The 17,045-nt window shown below is 41.5% G+C and overlaps 1 protein-coding gene across 2 annotated transcripts in view; it reads left to right on the top strand.

Annotated features, from left to right (window-relative positions):
* Positions 1-17,045, top strand: part of MOB2 (MOB kinase activator 2) — a 127,672-nt gene that overhangs the window by 72,879 nt on the left and 37,748 nt on the right. The gene's annotated exons all lie outside the window — the stretch shown is intronic.

Raw genomic sequence — 17,045 nt, 5'->3', positions numbered from 1 at the left:
GCAACAGAAAACAACTCTGCTTCACCTTCTATATGATAACCCATCAAGTATTTGAAGATGGTTATCATATCACCTCTTAGAAATCTTTTCTCCTGCCTAAACAGACCAAGTCCCCTCAATCTTTCCTCATACAACTTGGTCTCCAATCCCCTCATCATCCTTGTAGCCCTCCTTTGGACACACTCTAGTTTCTCTACATCTTTCGTTCATTTTGGTGCCCAAATCTGAACACAGTACTCTAAGTGAGGTCATACTAGAGTGGAGTAAAGTGATAACATCACCTTGCGTCATCTGGACAATATACTTCTTTAAATACAACTCAAAATTGCCTTTTTAGCTACCGAATCACACTGCTGACTCATGTTCAGTGTCTGGTCTACTAAGACCCCCAGATCCTTTTCACATGTACCACTGCCAAGACAGGTCTTGCCCATCCTATAGTGATGCATTTGATTTTTCCTACCTAGATGAAGAACTTTACATTTATCACTTTTGAAATTCATTTTAGCCCAGTTTTCTAGCCTATCAATATCATCATGTATTCTGATTCTGTCATCTGATATGTTTGCTACCCCTCCCCGTTTAATGTCATCTGCAAATTTAATGAGAACCCCCTCTAGTTCATCATCCAAATCATTTATAAATATGTTGGAAGAACAAAGTGGAGTGCCCAGGACAGATCCCTGAGGCACTCTACTTGTCACTCCTCTCCAAGAAGAAAATGAACCATTTACAAGCACCCTTTGAATGCGATCTGTCATCCAGTTCAGGATCCATACCGCATTTTATTAATTTGTCAATAAGAATATTTGAGGACTATCCATAGGCTTAAGAATTTAGGGAATGAAACAACTGGTTTGCAAGTGTTCAAGGCATGGATACTTTATTATATTATAATGAAGTTGAATATGAGCAAGTTCAAAGTAATATGTGTTGGAGCCACCTATAAATATACATTGATGGGGTCTTAACGGGCATAACTCACCAGAAGAGAGAGCTTGCAAGTGGTGGTAGATGACTCAATGAAAATGTTTACTCTGTTGTGTGCTTACAATAAAAAATACAAATGTTATCTTTGGGATTATTAGGAAGGGAATTGAAAACAAATCAGCCAGTATCGTAATTCCTCTGTATGAATCTATTGTGTAGCCTCATTTAGAATATTGTGTATAGTTCTGGTCACTGCCCCTCAAACATATATTATTGCTTTGGAAAAGGTGCAAAAAAGGCAACTAAAATGATTAAGGGGATAGAATACTTTTCCTGTGAATAAATGTTCATGAGGTTAGGTTTCTTTAGCTTGGAGAAATGATGACTGAGGTAGGAGTGAAATGATAGAGCAGACTGTTTCAACTTTTTGACCATGGAGTAATCCCTGAAATATTCTTCAGCAAGTAACCCTGGAAGTGATGCCAGCTGGCCACACCTCCCAGCCATGCCCTTAGAAGTCACATGTTTTCAGTGTGCCTGGCATCACCAATAAAATAAAATGCTTGTTAAATAAGTTAGTTTCATCTTTGTGTGTGCAGTATACTAAATAGCAAATCTTCCCATAGCAAAATAAAGAAGCATTCATCTCAGCTGTCTTAAAGCCCACCATGCAAAGCAGCTGTTCCTCCTCAGGGGAAATGCTGTATGATTTGGATATCACCTGTAACTTTGGGAGATCTCCAGGCACCACCAGGAGGTTGGCAAATCTAGCAAGACCTGAAAATATATTTTCCTAGGATTGGAAATGGCTACCCAGGCAAGGGGAAACCTCGTAAGAAAGGAATTGTGCAGGCTGTGTTACGGTACTTGCACTGGTGTGAGGTATAGTAGCTCTCAGCTAGGGATGTCACCTGGAATTACAGCTCATTTCTCCTGGAATTACAGCTCACCTTCAGACTACAGAGATTAGTTTCCATGGAGAAAACATCTGTTTTGGAGGGTAGACTTTGTGACGTTGGAAACAGTCCTCTCTGCTTGAATATCTTTTCTTACCATCCTCCAGCCATCCTTGGCCACTTTGGAAGGGGGTGAGTCAAATAAGGAAAAAACCACCCTGGTATATGTAAAACAACATTTAAAAACTTTTTTTAAACAATTCAATCTCCCCCAGCCAGAGTAACCCCTCTGGGCCCCTGGAGTAAACCTGGGGTTATTCATAACCTCTGGTTGGGAATGGTTGTCATAGAGGTTTTCAAAATTATCCATGGGATAGGAGATAAGTTAGAGAAAGAAGTACTTTTCTTCCTTTTTCATGATACAAGAACTCATCAGCACTCAATGAAATTAATGAAAAGCAGGTTTAGAACAAATAAAAGAAAATCTTCACCCAAAGAGATGGATTTCACTGCCAAAGGAGTGGTGGCAGTTATTAGCACAGACAGCTTCAAGAGGGGATTGGTTAAATATATGAAGCAAAGCCCATCAGTTGTTATTAGCCACAAGGTATATATGGAACCTGGATGGAGTCACTGAAGCAGTCAGTGCGAGCTTAAATGGACTCCAGGGAATGGTAGAGGACCAGAAGGCCTGGAGGATCATTGTCCATGGGGTCGTGATGAGTTGGACATGACTTTGCAACTAATAACAACAAATAGATGGAACGCTATCTCTGGGACAGTGCTCTGTATTCTTAGTGTTTGGGGAGGCCACAGTGGGAGGGCATCTGGAGTTCTGGTCCCAGTTGTTGACCTCCTGATGTGATACCTTGATTGTGACTATTGTGTGGAACAGAGCATTGGACTGGTTGGGCCATTGGTTTGATCCAGCACAACTTCTCTTATGTTCTTACTTTCTCCCAGTGTGAATGGGAATGGAATTAAGGTCCTGAGTTTTGCTTGGAATCTCTTTATTCTAAGAACTTGCTTGGTAGGTACCATGAATGGCTCTTTGTATGAGGGCTGGGGAGTGTCTCTCCCTCTTTCAGGCTATGTTTCTAGCTGTGATGATGCAAATAAACATGTTGTGAGATTTTCAGCACCCCAGACTTGCCATGTACATAATGATGCTATGTCATATGATGGCACTGGGAAAGTATGGAGCAGATCTGATGATGGTATATACATTCTTAATACAGTTCACTTAGTTGAATGGATTTATACTGTCAGGTAGTGGATCTAAGCTGGCAGTTTCATCTTAAGGTGATGCTGCTGTTATTAAGAATTCCAATTTAGCTAAGGCCTTCTAAAATATTGAAACTGCTTTTTGGTAATAATGAACTTAAGGGTATGCTAGAAGACTTTGCTATATTTAACTTTGTCATCTTTGAATAATTGCATTGAACACTAACAAAGGTCCCTTGACGTCTTGTCCTTGCTACACCCATACAGATCGGGACCATGGCACCATGGGAGGAAGGTCTTCTGCTTTTCCCTGTGTGTGCAGCCCTGCAACAGGAAAATATTCTTGCTCAGGAGAATTATCTGTGGAGAAGGCATCTTTACCCTGATGCCATGATCCCAATCTAAATCCTGTACAGCAGTGGTCCCCAACCTTTCTGAGGTTGGGGACCACTGCCCGCAGGTTGGGGACCACTGCTGTACAGCCTGGTTAAGAATATTTTCTGTAGCTACCGTGTAGTTGCAGGGAAACTAAATGTGATTAGGGATTTTCTAACCCAACTCATTAAAATGTATTATATTATATGCTTTGGCCCTAATATTGTGACAAATGAAGCCAAGACTTGGTTCATATGGTGCCTGTTGCTTGTTTTTATTTGTTAACTAGCCATCCTGAATTCAGGGTGGGGGGGAAGTTTTACCAAAAGCAGTTTGTGGTTTGCAGACTAATCTGTACTTAATTTTTAGTTTAGATGGAAGTCAAAAACTTAACCAGAAAATTGGAAAATTCAGTTGGAGAGGTATAGGAATGAAAATGCTATTTATATCTGCACCTGAATCTAACTTTGTAGATGTTTATTTCATAAGAGATGCTTCTATAACTGAGGTCTACTGTACTGTCCTTCCTCCTCATTTTCGCAGCAGGCTTTGTCCCCCCCTTCCTGATTAACTTCTGTAATATTTTTAAATGGTTGCAGATTTGCTGTTCCTTGGAGAGTATCGGATATATTTTGATATTTATGTTTTTATAGTGTTTATTAATTCACTGTAATTTGTTGTGGGAGTGCTTCGACAGATTTAAATACAGGTAAAATCAGTTCAAATATTTATTCCTCCAGGTTAAATTCTGTAGATGATATTTACAGGAGGTCAGACAATTATTATCTCTTCCCTACAAGATAGTAGGTAATCAGAACTGTTCAATCATGAATGCTAAATATGAGTTTTAGTCCCCAGAAGGGGGTCCAACAGCCTATCAGGCATTTGTGCAGAGCCTTGCAATTGGAAGTTTTTACAATTTGAAGTATTTTACAAAAGTTTGTTGTAAAATACAGATACCATCTGTATTTTACAACAAACATTTCTGTCATGTATTAGCAGGAAGTAGGTCACCTGATGAGGTTCTCAAACTTTCTCTGTAGCCTTCTATTTTCCTTGCAGACATGTTGACACATGAAGTTTGTCCAAACAGATATGAAAGCCATCCTCCTTCCTAGATGTTTAATGACTTAATGAAGACAAAGACAAGAACTTTTATTCATTTTATGCTTTCCTCCCCAGTGGGGAATCAGACTGACCACCTGTAACATTGAACTCTCCATTTTATTCTTACAGCAACACTCCTATGTGGTAGTTTAGGATGAGAGAAAGTATGATTGAACCAAGGTCACTCAGCGAACTTTCACTAAGGCTGAGTGGGAATTTAAACTTGGGTCTCCCAAATCCTAGAGTGCACTTTTCACTATGATATATTTATTATAGCTGTACTATGCCTGAGGTATCTACTATAAGAAATAGCAAAAGTTTAGATAGGCAGAAACATTTGAACATTTAGTTACCTTTAATTAACAGTTAAGAATGGATTTTTTAAGATGTTCTATCAATTGTGCATATGGCTATGTGATATTTGCATACAAAGTTTTCAGGGACAGTGTTAAGTCATAATGGCAAAGAAACTTAAGGCTGCATTTCTGATTTGGGTACTAGACTGAAGACTTCCATGTCCCACCCTTGTTCCATTTCCTCCTTAACCAGAATAAACAAAGTTTTTTCTAATGTAAAATGTTCAGCATGACTTTTCCTCTTTATCTTTTAATGGAGTCTGTTGTTAACAAATATAGAAAGAGGCACAATAATGATATTTATTTACTTCATTAACATACTGCTTTTTCTCCAAGGGGAACTGAAGTGGTTCACATTATTCTCATCTCTTTCATTTTATCTGGTCCAGAGAGGTATGTTTCTAATTGGAGAGCTTTTAAATCCTCTTCTCAAAAGAACTCCAAACTGTTGCATGCATTTCCTGGTGTCCAAAAACAAACATTTTGGAGATTAGATGTAAGAGTTTGTTGAAATAGAACCTTTTACATCAAGATTCTAAACTTGCCTCATGAAGTTCGGAGTTCTCCAGTTATTTGGAAGTAGTGTGTGGGTTTATTATGTAAAGGAAATAGTTCTGTTGTGTGATCATGCTTTCCTAGTTTGTGGCATTGGCAAGTATTGTATTATACTTTTTTCCTCTAGTATTCAACGTTTGAGTATTCAAATGTTATACTTTTCAGAACACAATATGCAGTTGTGCTAGCCACTACTGCCAATCCCAAAAAGAGTAGAATGTTCCCCCATGGTGCAAATTACACATATAATCCTTAGCCATTTTAATGACATTTTCTATATTGGTTTTGCTTGTAATATTGACATATGACTTTAAAAACAGTAGTTGTGTTGTAAAACGTACAGTGAAGGGGCTATGTGAAATGAATAGTTGAAATCGCATTAACTGAACCCTGGGGAACCATCTGAGCCAAATTTTTAGAAACTTGAAACTTTGTATGATGTAAAACTTGGTGTCCAAGATTTGTTGCGTGTGTATAGGGAGGGGACTTATAGTTCCTTCATATTATGTGCATTGCATTACTTAACTCCATAGTACATTTTGAAGCCAAAACAGAGCAAGAAAAGAATTTGAAAAACAGTCTAGAATTAAAATTCCTCAGGTGATCATCATCATCCTATATAATAAAATATGTAGGGCACTTTTCATGATGTGCCACCATCACTAAACATCATGGGGCCTCTAATTGGCCCTTGTGGGGGAGGGCCAGCCATCTGATCGGCCCTCTGAGCTGGCGTGTCTGGGGACCTCTGATTGGCCATCAGTAGGAGGACCCTCCCACACTGACGGCCAAGCACAATACGGATGCCTCTGCCACAGGGGCCCACTATTCTTCCTGCCCTTTCCCATGGTATGTAGGAGCAATTCCTGCTGGCTTCCTGGCCACCCAACACAGTGAGAGCCTGAAGCTGGGTTGGTTCACACCAGCTCCATGTTCTGCACCACTAGAGCTGTCAGGGTGGGGAGGTTGTTCCCGATTTTTCCCTGCTATGCATGGGGAGATCCATGTCTGACCCCCATCCTTGCTACCTTCCAGGCATCTGGTACAGCCAGCAGCAGCCAAAACCTACTTTAAAGGCAACCTAGGAGGTGGTGGCTCCCCCTCCCCTCACTGCACGAAGATGGGGAGAGTGGGATGGAAGGTGCTGGTACAAAGCCCCCTGTAAAAGCAGCCTCATCACCCCAGGGCATCCACCAAACCTGTCCTTGCTGTGGGAGAGGGGGGGGGAGATGCTGGCACAGTAAGGCCTGCTTTAAAGGCGGTCTGGGAGCCAGCATCCCCCCTCCATCTGGCGGGAGGATTGGCATCTTTTAGTCCACTTTTTAAATGGCCTTTGCCTGGGCTTAATTTCTTAGTCAATAATGTGTTAAGTTTTACAGTAGCTTGGAAATGGGCTACTCGGGAGGATTACATCCTATTGCAGTCTCTTTGTATACTAACAGAGCAAGATTTGGTTCCAGTAATGACAAAAAAATAATAGTTATCTCCCCCACCCCAAAATTAAAAAGGAAGATTCAGAAATGGTATCTGAGTAGATAGAGCCTAGAGGGATATCTGTATAAAAACACCCAGGTACTATTTTGTTGTCTGCATTACTACAATCTGTGCTTGCATTTTCCTTCTTATACAACTGCTCAAAAGAGAAGGGCCAGGGGATCCAGTTGGGAACTGTGCTTTCTCTTCCTTGGAGTAACATTTTTTTTTTGTTTCTGTAATTCTCAGAGTACCCAGTGGGTAGAGAAGAGGATAAGTTTTCTTACATGTATAGATCTTTTAAAATCTTGGTTAAGCATATGTTTAGGATAAACTTCAACTGGTATCTTAATTTTATATAGTAGTTATGTGTTGAGTGTTACCTATTTCAAGTACTTGAGCTGGAGTTGATTAAACTATTCTTACTTTTTCCTCCCTAGTGATCCTGCTGGTCCCATATAAAAAATTTCATTTCCCTTCCTTTGTTCCCCAAGGCCCCAATGCTTGCCAGAAATATTGAGATGCTTTGCAAAGTCAAATCTACTGACTATACGATTGTGGTGAAACAGATATATGCTTTCTTCTTTACATAATTCTGAATCCATAGTGCAGATTTTCTCAACTTTCTGGCCAATGAGAAACCTCTGAAACAATCTTCAGGCTTCAAGAAACCCCAGAAATGGCACAATTGTTCAGAATATGGTTGGGAAGCATAGCTGTGTACATGCCCTTCTGGGGCTGCTCCCCTTCCCACTCCCTCAAGGCCCATCATTGGCCATTGGGGAGGCAGGTTGACATGATCATATATGGCCATATCATTCAATAAATGTTTAACATTTTTTAAAATATATATATACTAGAAACTAAGCCCACTGTAGTGCGAATACAGCTGGCGCTAGGAAGGCATAGCGGGGCCGGACCAAAAGCCTGGTCTAGTGGTCCAGGCGGTTGGCGGCCTACCTGGTTTCGTGGGGCAGCCAGCTCCGGTGGCAGCAGGAGCGAAGCGGCACGGCGAGGTTCTGGGTGTGTCTGGATGGGGTGGCTGGTTGTGGTGGCCTGTTGCAGGGGTGGGACCGCGGCTCCGTGAGGCCGCACTGGGAGCCACTGGCAGCAGCGTGGCCCAGCATGCAAGGTGTGGTGGGTGTGGCCGGATCAGTCGTCGGCGACGATGAAGGGAGTGTGGCTGGCGGCTGCGGGTGGTGGTGCGGGCCACTCCCGGCCGTGGCTGCAGGCAGCGGTGCTGCGATGGGTGCATTCCTGGGGCCCTCCTGGGCGTGGGGGCAGGCGGTGAGGTAATGGTGGCGGCGGGTGGCGGTATGGGCCCGAAGTGGGAGGGGGGCAGATTGGGAGGTGTTCCGCAGCTCCCACGTTGTCAGGGCGGCAGGAGAAGGTGGCCAGCAATGTTGGCTTCCCCCCAATGGGCAGGGTCCCCGGGGTGGGAAAGGAGCAGGGACGACGCGGTGTCCCTGCTCCTTTCCGAAGATGGAGGAATGGTGGTGCCGGAGGACTGACAGAGTCCCTAGCCGGCCAGGCGAGGCCGGGCCAAGCCGCCAATGGGGAGCCACGCTTTGCGCAGTTCCCAATTGGCGGCTTGGCTGTGGATGGACACTTGGAGGGCCCAATCACGAGCCTCTTCGCGGCTCCTGATTGGGCTCTCCAAGTTTTTATCCCGGACAGGGCCCGCCCTAACTCCTCCCAAATAGCCCTTAGCCTTTTATTTAATCCGCTCCGCAGGAGCGGTTTAAAGATACAGTATTTGCTGGCGTATAAGACTACTTTTTTCCTCTGAAAAACATGCCTCCAAGTGGGGGGGTCGTCTTATACGCCGGGTGCACTTCAGTTGGGATAGACATAGCTGCCCATAGTGGCCCATAGTACTGTAATGTAATGTAACAAACTATATTTTGAGTGGAAATGTTGGGGGGTCGTCTTATACACCCAGTCGTCTTATACGCCGGCAAATACGGTATATATAAATTAACTCCCACCCATTTGGGGGAACTGTCCAGAAACCCCAGGTTTCATAAAACACTGGTTGAGAAAGCCTGCCATTATGTAGTATTTTTCAGCTCTGTGCTAGATTTCTAGATGCTGCAGACATATGCCCTCCAAAATGTGACTTGGTGTGCAGAAGATATTTCAGTTGCCTTTCACATAAAATGGATTTGTACTGGAATGCTGCGTCACAGACTGCTTAGAGACTTGACAGGCTAGGAAACATGGGACAGGAGTCTCCAGAATCCTGAATTCATTGCAGGTGCAGGGAAGGAAGGAAGTACTGTGAGAAGGGTCAGATATAGCAGGCTGCCAGACAAGGCAAAGGCTGCCCTGTGACAGCTTGGTTCCTTTTCCAATACCCTCTGCTATAGCTAACACTGAATTTTCTTTCCCAACCATAGGGACTATTCAGGGACTTTAGAGCTGGAAACTAAACAAATTAAAGGGCTGATTTATGGTAAACCAACTCCACCCAGCCCCTCTTAAGCTTTCCTGTTAGTCCAGCAACAGAATCTGAAGTCCTCACTGATCAACTAGCAAAGGCTAGTGCTTAATAAATGATTACTTTACAGTTGTCACCAAGGCTAAAGGTAATTGTCACAGCTGGGTTGAAATTACTACCAGGCCTGGGGAGGACAGCACTGGTTTCAGGGGTGATTTGTACATCTTCTGTCTCCCTTTGGACTCTCACATACATTGTCTTTTAATAAAGCTACAGTAAGTGCATTCAATCCCCGTATTTCCTTTCCTAGCACACTATGCCCATTCCTCTTTCGGTCCCTGGCCTAGCCCTGTCTGAGGAGTTTACTATCTTTCTTCCCTTCAAACTTTTTTCCTCTGCCCTCTCACAGAGAATTTATAGTTTCTCATTGACTGGATTCCCTAGGAATTTGCATACACACCCTCAGGGATTAGTGCTTGTAGGGCATAACTGAATGTTGTCCATCACTGCCCAAAGCTTTTACATTATGCCAGGCCATGAGAAAAGAACTGGGAGATCAGGGCCCTGATGGAGCAGGGCCTGCAAGGAGCAGCTCTTCCGCCAGGCATTTGGTTGAAACCAGACATAACCAATCAGCGACCAAAGGGCCCCTGCTCCCCCCACCTCAGAACACCACCTATATACTCTAGACCTGTCTGTATTGTTGCATTGTTGTATTGTTTATTGGTTATACTATACTGTTATATGTTTACAATTATCAGTTATTATTGCACGGTTATTCAAATGTTTTATAGACTGATCCATGTATTGATCTTATGTTATTATGTAAACCTCCCTGAGCCCCCAGGGGAGGGCGGTATATATATATATATATATAAATAAATAAATAAACAAACAAACAAATAAATAAATATGTAGAGTCATCTTGAACCCGGGAGAATGTCGTAACCCTGGCTCAAAGATCCTTCTGCTGTGACCCAGCTGCTAATGATAATTTTTGTGACTCTAAAATGATCACTTCTACAGACTTTGATGTATTGGGTATTTAGATTAATTGAGGAGATGAGATAAATTCTTCTAGGAGAGACCAGTGTATGTGGTGGAGTTGTAGTAGAATAGCAAAATTTGGGGCAAAATTACATGTGTTATTACAGTCAAGAATTAATTTTAAGTTTCCTTTAAAACCTGAGTATACCCTGTTGAGTTTCGCTCTGGAAAATCTACCCTGCCAAGCAGAGATCTTCTTCCTCCACACCACGACAGCGGCCAGAATGATCCTTGTAAGAGATTGGTAAACATCAACTTTACCTTCAATACTGGCCTGGCTGGACAAACTCGCAGGCCTTTTATAAATGGCCAAACTAACTAGTCAAGTTAATGGGAGAACAATACAAGAATTTAAGGAACAATGGCATTAGTATTCAAATTTCCTTGGCAGATAGAACTGAAGGTGGGCCAGGAAAAAATTATAATTCTCAAACCTCCAGTAGAGAGGTTTACTGTATCAGTTATACTTTATCTAGCTTTTCTCTGTTCAATAAATGTAATAAAAGAAAATTTTAAAAACTAAATAAGACCAGTGTATTCGCCATGATCACTAAAAGCAACTACTGTACTGAGAAATAAACTCAGTCATACAGTCAACAACAAAAACCTTGGCATTTGCATCCTGCTTTAGACCTTCTGGTGGCTTTTGGTTGATCAAATCTGAAACAGTACTCTGATCCAACACATCTTCTCTTAAATTCAGGGACACAAAATACGTTATTGAATAGCTGGGACCAGAATATGTGCTTACTCCTGTTGAAAACAATAGGATTTAGGCATACTATATATTCTTAGGGTTGTTTTTTATTATAATTGAACATCTCTTATGAAGCCAGGGAATTACTTAAAGCAGACTACCAGTTACAGATATTCTCTGTGGTGCCTACTGAATCCTTGTTTTTTTTATGACTACAGAAAGATTTAAATAAGTAATTGAGCAGCAGTTGCTAATAAAGTTTGTAAATTCTCAGTGTTTCTCGCCATGTATGTACACATTGTTGAATCGGCTGTTGTTGATGGGAAGGGACTGAAATAAGCTCTCACTGTCTGGGACAAACATGCATGTAATATTCACAGGTAGCCTTCTACCATGTTAAATGAACATTTTGCTTTTTTAAGTTACTGATGTTAATAATGATGCCTAGAGAAATTTCCAGCTTTGAATGTTACTGGAAGCCAGCAAGATGCTAGTTTTCATGCATACAGCTTACCCCTCTTGCTGATGTTCTAATGTTAAGAACTCCTCTCTTAGTGAATACTCAGTCACCAAATCCCTGGCCAAGCTACCTCTCCTTCAAAGGACATTCTATGACAGAATGTGAGTAGGTAGATTGGGAAAAGAATATTGTGATATTAATATTTCAGAAATAATCTTGTATAATTCAGACAGATTTCAACATCAGTTTATGTTGAAACTTGATTACCTAGTTATAAGTCATTTTAATGTGTATGGAATTAGACATTCACCACCATTCCTTTTCATTTTTGATGTCTTCATACTCATAGTTCTAAAAAATAGAGAGAGAGAGATGTTTCTTTTCCAGGCTTCTTCATTACTATTAGAAAGTTTTCATGATGCAAAGTTTCTTCACAGGCTAGCTGAATTTCTCTGTCAAGAAGGGAAAATGAGTTTCATATCTTGTTTCTTTTTTCCTCCTCCTTTGGTGGAGCATAGGTGTGGTGGAATTTTGCTGCTCATATAGATTTTAGGTTACCATGAAGATCTTCTAAAAATAGCAAATAGCATACTTTCCAAAATCTAAAACAAGGATATATTTCTCCCAGAATGGCAATATAAATGGACAACGGTAGACCTGGAAACAACTTTAGGAAGGTGGGGTACAGAGATATAGTAGATGGTAAGCCACTGATGGTTTTATAGTAATCCTGTCTTAGACTTGTGGTTGTTAGTGGCTTGGCAACAGCATCAATTTGTACTGAAGTTGGAATTTACTGAAGTTGGAACTACTGAAGATTGCAACTACAATGTACAACCTATTTATGGAAGAATATACCTTCATTGTCCTAAAAGAAGGTGAATGCAAGATTATATTTAACTATTATTGAATTTTCTGTCTTGTCTCTCAATGTAAAAGAAAATGCTTAAATCTTTCAAAGGGCTCTGGAACTCTCTACTGCACATTTTTTGATATACCATATATTCAGTTTATTTCCTTTGCTTCACCTGAAAGAGTGAGATAACATTCCTATATCATAAAAGAATAAAGTAGATATTTTCTGTCTTGGAATGATTGAAATGCTTTTTAAGACAAAGTTTTATTCAAAGCATCATACCAAGATTTTTAATGCAAGAAAATCTATAGCATTAAAATAATTTCTGTGTAAACTATAGATCTATATAGGGTACTTTCAAGCCTCTGATGTTTAAATGTTGCTGATTTGTGTAGAGTTAATATGGCATAATTTGTACGATGAGGCATTATTGAATAGTTCAGTACTTTGGGTGGGGTTTCTGTCAGGTCACAGCTAGTCTGATGGCAATCCCATGGGATTTTCAAGGAAAGAGACATTCAGAGGTGGTGTGCCATTGCCTGTGTTGTCACCCTAGACTTCCTTTGGAGTCTCCCATCCAAATACTAGTAATTTTACATTTAGAAAACTAAAACATTTACACTTGTTATAAATATGGCATAGTAGTTCTATATTTAGAACTACTAAATGTAAAATTATTTACATTTAGTAAATAATTTTACATTTACATAGTAGTGCTAATTTAGTACTAAGGAAGGATTTTATATCAGATCAGTAAAATAAGCTTGAGTTTTGATTACATTATTCTTCAGTTTCCCCAAAAATTTCTTCCCCCCCCCCCCCCAAAGAAAGAAAAATCCTCTTGAAAGCTGCCCCCCCCCCAGTCTTCAGAAATTTCTGGAAGCTTTACATCTCCAGTATCAAATGTACATTATTTGGAAAGGCTGATATACCCAACTAATTTTACTTTGAAAGAATAGGTGCGGTTATTCTTGTTTGTGGAAGATCTTCCACATCCTCACTCCATTGATATTTCTCTGGCATGCTTGTAACTGGGAGATCATGGTATTCCACTGTCACCTGACTCTGGTGGTGGTGAAATGCAAACTCAGCTGTATGGAGGGTCCTTTTCAATTTTAGTTCCAGCACTAAACTAATGAATAATTGCTAGCGTAAATATAGTAATTTTGCTTGAGAACATGTTATGTTTAGTTTGTGCTGATGCATGCAAATTGTTTTGCTTCTTTGCTTTCCTTATCACTTAAAGTCAAATGTTTGTGGTGACTGATGTTGGGTATTAGTGGTTTCAGGAAGGCGGAGTGTGGTGCTTATTTGAACATAACTTCTGGAATGGGACCACAGCTATTTGGATGAATAAAATCTGTGTTTCAGATGGAGTTTATTTTGAATGTCCATGATAAGCCTGGGTATATTTTATCATGGCTACTGATTGTAATATCAAATTGGCCTTCTTGTTCGTGGAAAGTAATTCCATAAAGGCTCTGTGAGTTCATGCAAGAGAATGTCTTGGCACATTTTGTTTAATTGCCCATGGATGCTTAATCATGTATCATTTAGAGGGAATATTTAACATTCATACTGATCAAAGTTCTCCTTAAAAACATTACAACACAACTGTTACCTACTTTCTTTGAACATTTTGGCTGTCCCCCATATCATTTGACTTGTTGGGACACAAAAAGTTATATAATTTAACCATTTAGACAACAGGCACTGACTTTCCAGGCTCCAAAGAATATAAAAAAGATCTACCTGCCCCTTCTCTCCTTAGAAAAATCTTTGGCTTTTTGGGCTGGTGATAAGATATTTGCTTGAAGGAAGAGGGAGCTAAAGGATTGAATAAAGCAATGCCTATCAGCTGCCTTTGTGCACCTCACCTTCAAAGGCATTAATTGAATGCTTCTCTTCCACCAGGCATTTGGTTAAGGTTGACCAGAACCACCACTCCCCATGGTCCCTCCCCCTGAGCCTCCCTCTTATGACACCCACTACAGTTCTGCCCAACCCACTGGGCTATCAGTATGCATTAATTTAATGTTCTCCATGTTATTCTGTTGTTCTACTATGTTGCTTGCCGTTATCACTGTATTATTGTTAAACTAAGTTAGCTGTATTGTTTCTATTTTATGTGAACCCTGAGCCTTCGGAGATGATGGTATATAAATATAATAAATAATATGGTAGTGTGTCTGTGATGGTAATCCTAAAGTGATCTTATTAGACTGTGCTTAAAACTTCATGGCTACCCATGGATCAGTCTCAGGTTGTGATGGTCCCTCTGCATGAGACTTTTGATAATAGACCTCTCTCTTAATAGAGCATCTTGAGAAGAGAGTGGGGTTGAGAGGCACTGTGGTGATATGGTTTCAGATCTTTTCTCCCAGTTGTATTCAAAATGTCATGGTGAAATATGAGATCTATTTGGGAGCATGAGATCTATTTTTGTGGGATTCTCTGAAACTTTCAAATTGTGTGTCACCAGTATGCTATGACTGTAAATTCTGTCTTTGTTCGAACAAGCCAGCAGAGACTGAGGGGGAACAAACTAAATCTTAACCGAAACAGGCCAGAAGAAGATGATATTGGTCAATAAGGTGGAGAATCTGGTAGACATTGTTCTATCCACTTTTTATCATTTATAGAGCTGATGACATTGGATGACATCGAGATGCTGATGACACTTAATTGTTTATATAAATGTCCTGGGCATGCAGTAGAAGTTTTGAGCCACTCCCAGGTTGCTGTGGTATAATGGCTATCAGTGAGCAAGTTGAAATTGCATCCTGACAAGATTGAGGTATTGCTGGTTGGGAAACCTGATGTCATGAGGGATGCTGTGCTTCCCACTTTTGATGAGATTGAGCTGACCCTTACTTACTCCACCAGAGGTTATACTGGATCCAGAATTACTGTTGGAGAAGCAAGCTAATGCAGCTGTAAGAAAATGCTTTGTAAATTTCACTTTGCCCAGAAAATGGCCTCCTACCTTTACTTGTTCTGTCTTGCCACCTGGATCCATGCCATGATTACACTAAGAGTAGACTTTTGTAGGTTTGCCCTTGAAATCAATTCGGTACAAAATGCTGCTGCCCAGTTATTAACAGGAGCTAGGCAGAACATAGATTGTACTCATTCTGTACGGTCACTTCACTCTCCTTTCATCAGTGACTGGGTTTATTTCAAGGTATTGGCTATCACAAAGACCTTCATGGCTTTGGACCCCCTCTTATCTGCAGCACCACCTCTCTTCCTATCTATTTAATTTATATACCGCCCTTCCACATTGGCTCATATTGTTCATCCTGAAAGCTTTACTCATCTGAGCAGGGCCTTTTGGAGATGCTGCCCTAACAACAGCAAGATCAATAGCTGCCCCATTCATGTGCATTTTCTGTAATGGCTTCCACCTAATGGAATGGATTGCCCAAATTGGATAGGAAGATTCCCATGCTTCTGCCATTCCACAACCTATGTAAAACAGAATTGTTCAGGGAGGCATTTTTATCAAGTTAATATGGCTATTCCATAACTGATAGGTTCAAAAAAAAGTACTGCCTTTGCCCACCCAGCCTGAGGGCAGCCTTTATGCTACCAGGCAGCTTGATCTTGCTGCAAGTCATAGTAGTGTGCCATCATCAAGCTAGTCCCCTTTGCCACACCCCAGGCTTGTCCCCTGCACCCCTCCAGGCTGCACATCCAGTTCAAGGGGTGCCTTGATCCTTCGTATGAATCTCCCCTTGCGGCTGGAAGCCATGGCAGAGCCTTCAGGAGGAACCTGCTCCAGCCACCCAGCAGGGACCCATGCAGCCCTTCCCACCCTTCTGTCCTGGGGATCCTGGGAATTCCATCCTGTGGACTCCAGAGCTGGGCAGCAAACTGGGGGACCCTAAGGCAGGCAGCTCTCCACAATGGGGTACTTGAGAGAGCTAAACAGGGCCCAGCCAGACCAGACAGGGCAGTGCACAAGGGTACAATGCTGGAGCCATAAGGGTGCATAAAGGGTCCAGGGTCAGCTGGGGGCAAGCTCATGTGCCCTCTTTCAGGGGGTTCCTGGAGCACATGCCCCAGCTCTCACACTCTACGTACATTATTGTAGTACCAGTACAGGCCACCTTTTTCAGTGGAACTTCTAGAACTGCAGAATGCCTTCCTCAGTCATTGTAGAGAATTTCCCCACTGTCTTCCTTGCATAAGAAATCTAAGGCTGCAGTTTTTAGGCAAACATATGACAATTCATAGCATCATAAAGTTGGAAGGGGCCATACAGGCCATCTAGTCTTGCTCAATGCAGGATCAGCCCTAAATTATCTCTGACAGCTGTTCATCCAGTCACTGCTTGAAGACTGCCTGTGGGGTGAGCAGGGAGGTCACCATCTTCCTAGGCAGCCGATGCCACTGATCTTACTATCATTATTTCCTCTTATACCCAGCCAGTATCTTTCCACCTATAATTTAAACCTAGTATTGCAAGTCCTATCTGCTGCCGCCAACAGGAAGAGCTCCTTGTCCTCATCTAAGTGACAGCCTTTCAGATACTTTAAAGAGAACTGTCATGTCCCCCCTCAATTTCCTCTTCTCCAGATTGAACGCTTCCACATGCCTCAGATTTTCGTCTCAGGGCTTGTTCTG

This window comes from Paroedura picta, chromosome 2 (assembly GCF_049243985.1).
Source record: "Paroedura picta isolate Pp20150507F chromosome 2, Ppicta_v3.0, whole genome shotgun sequence".
In the NCBI taxonomy this organism is placed as follows: Eukaryota; Metazoa; Chordata; class Lepidosauria; order Squamata; family Gekkonidae; genus Paroedura; species Paroedura picta.
This window is presented reverse-complemented; position numbering and strand designations above follow the sequence as displayed.